The sequence below is a fragment of the Eumetopias jubatus genome, unplaced genomic scaffold (assembly GCF_037043125.1).
Source record: "Eumetopias jubatus isolate StellerSeaLion01/CBP00866 unplaced genomic scaffold, mEumJub1_p1.0 scaffold_8, whole genome shotgun sequence".
Classification (NCBI taxonomy): domain Eukaryota; kingdom Metazoa; phylum Chordata; class Mammalia; order Carnivora; family Otariidae; genus Eumetopias; species Eumetopias jubatus.
The window spans coordinates 49,012,343-49,015,390 of record NW_028274814.1 but is presented as its reverse complement, the minus strand read 5'-3'; the positions used below and the strand labels follow the sequence as shown (position 1 = coordinate 49,015,390).

The window sequence follows — 3,048 nt, the reverse complement described above, 5'->3', positions numbered from 1 at the left end:
TGAGTTTTGTGAGCTGTTCTAGCAAATTAATTGAACCCAAGGAGGAGGTCATAGGAACTTCTGATTTATAGCCTATTGGTCAAAAACCTAGATTGTGTCTAAAGACTGTGTTTCGGGAAGCCAATCTCATGGGACTAGGCCCTTAACCTGTGGGCTCTGACATTATCTCTGATAGACAGTTGAATTGAGCTGAACTGTAGGATAACCGGCTGGTGTCAGAGAATTCCTAGTGGTGTGGAAAAAACACACTGGAAGGTGCATAAACATTAGAATTGTTATGTCCTCTTGAAGAATTGACCTTTATTATTATTAAATGACAATTAATTAATAATATTAATATTCTTTGCTCTGAAATCTGCTCAACTGATGTTAATATAGCCACTCCATCTTTCTTTTGATTAGTGTTATCATAGTACTTTTCCCATCCTTTTACTTTTAATATAATCGTGTCTTTATATTTATTTTTTTTTTTTTTAAAGATTTTATTTATTTATTTATTTATTGAGAGAGAGAGAACGGTAGAGAGAGAGCACGAGAGGGAAGAAGGTCAGAGGAAGCAGCAGACTCCCCGCTGAGCAGGGAGCCCGATGCGGGACTCGATCCCGGGACTCCGGGATCATGACCTGAGCCGAAGGCAGTCGCTTAACCAACTGAGCCACCCAGGCGCCCCTGAGACTTTCTTGATCAAGAGATTTTGTGAGAGAATTTCTCTTTCGAGACTTCTAGTGTACAAGTGTCATTTTTCTTGGTTTTGCTGCTGATGTCAACCTCCGCCAGGAGTCGGCACAGTTCTTCAGGAGAGTTCTTCTGAGGCACTTTGACCTTGACGGTTTTCACTTCGGTGTATGCCTGCGGCCCATACTCTGCTAGCTCCCGGCCGCTCCCGGACATCTTGTAGCCACCGAATGGGGACTGGGCCCCAAACACATCATAGTAGTTGACCCACACAGTGCCAGCCTGGAGGGCTTGGGACAGATAATTGGCCTTGTCCAAGTCCTTGGTGAAGACAGCTGCAGCCAGCCCATAGTTGGAATTGTTGGCTCTCCCAATGACTTCCTCTATGGTCTTGAACTTCAGGATCTGCATCACTGGCCCAAAGATCTCCTCCCTGGCGATAGTCATGCTGTCTTGCACATCTCCGAACACGGTGGGCTGGATGAAGTAGCCACGGTCAGCAGCCGCCCCTCCACCACACAGCAGCTTCGCCCCCTCCTCCTTCCCAGATTTGATATAACCAAGGATCTTCTTAAACTGAGTTTCATCCACCTGCGGCCCCTGCTCAGTCTGGCTGTCAAAGGGGTTCCCGACCACACGAGACTTGGCCCGGGCAACGCTCCTCTCCACAAACTCGGCGTACACATCTTCTTGCACAAAGGTCCGGGAGCCCGCACAGCAGCACTGGCCCTGGTTGAAGAACAGGGCGAAGTGGGCCTGCTCCACAGCCCAGTTCATATCTGCATCTGACATGATGATATTGGGGCTCTTTCCCCCCAGCTCCAGGGTCACTCTCTTGAGGTTACTGCTCCCTGTGGCAACCTGGACTAGGCGGCCAACCTCGGTGGAGCCTGTGAAGGCCACTTTGTCCACATCCTCATGGGAGGTGATGGCGGCCCCAGCTGTGGGGCCAAATCCAGGAATAATATTGACCACGCCAGGGGGAAAGCCAGCCTCCTTAATCAGGTTGGCCACATAGAGGGCAGTCAGTGGAGTCTGCTCAGCTACCTTCATCACAACCACATTTCCGGTCGCCAGGGCTGGGCCGAGTTTCCAGGCTTGCATCAGGAGCGGGAAGTTCCACGGAATGATCTGCCCGCACACCCCGACGGGTTCATGGCGGGTATAGCTGAAGAAGTCCCCGTCGATGGGAATAGTTTTCCCGTGGTACTTATCAGCCCAGCCAGCGTAATAACGGATGCATTTGAGAACCATGTCCAGATCCACCCGGTAGGAGATGACATAGGGCTTGCCGTTATCCAGGGTCTCCAAGGCTGCTAGGTAGGTCCGGTCCCGCTCAATCAGATCAGCCAGGCGGTTCAGCAGGCGGCCCTGTCAGACGCATCCATGCGGCGCCAGGGTGAGCCCCGCTGGAAGGCGGCCCGGGCAGCCTTTACTGCCCTGTCCACGTCTTCCTTGTCTCCTTCGGCTACCTGATGGATGACTTCTCCGGTGGATGGATTGATGGTGGGGAATGTTTTCTTGCTGACAGCATCATGCCACTCATTGTTTATGAAGATCTGGTTGTAGAAGACTTCAGGCTGCTGGTTGGGGGCCGGCACCGCCCGGGTGGTGGCGGCCGACAGGAGACGGCGGCCCAGGCGGGGCCCGAGGCCAGCGGCGGCGAGCGCAGCGGCGCGCAACGTGTTGCAGAGGGCGCGGGCGTGCAGGACGGTGTGTGCCCGGCGGCCGGCTGGCCTCGTGTCTTTATATTTAAAGTGGTTTTTTGTAGACTACAGATAGCTAGGCCTGGCTTTTTAACTCAACCGAGTAATCTCTGCCTTTTAATTGGGATATTTAGACCATTTTCATTTATCATGACTATTGATACGGCTTGATTTAATATACCAAACTGTTATTTGTTTCCTTTTTGTCTTGTCTGTTCTTTGTTCCCCTTTTCCTCCTTTTCTGCTTTATTTTTAGATTAAGTATTTTTTATGATTCCATTTTATCACCTTTCTTGGGCTTATTAGCTATAAACCTTATGTGACTATGTAGGTGTATATATATATTTCAGTGTTTTTTTTTTAGATTTATAGCATACATTTTTAACTTACCAGTCTACTTTCAAATGAAATTATACACTTCATGTGTAGTATGGACCCTTACAATTATGCTTCCATCTCTCTCTTCCCAGCCTCTGTACTATTATTGTCATATATTTTATTCTGTGTATAAATGCTACAACATATTATTATTTTTCCTTTAAATGATCCATTATCTTTTTTTAATAGAGCAATTTTTATGTATTTTTTTTAAAGATTTTATTTATTTATGTGACAGAGAGCACAAGTAGGGAGAGTGGTAGGCAGAGGGAGAGGGAGAAGCAGGCTT

At 48.3% G+C, this 3,048-nt stretch overlaps 1 pseudogene; it reads right to left on the bottom strand.

Annotated features, from left to right (window-relative positions):
* Window positions 1-684: 684 nt before the first annotated feature.
* On the bottom strand, window positions 685-2,078 carry LOC114221667 (aldehyde dehydrogenase, mitochondrial pseudogene; annotated as a pseudogene).
* Between the last annotated feature and the right edge of the window lie 970 nt (window positions 2,079-3,048).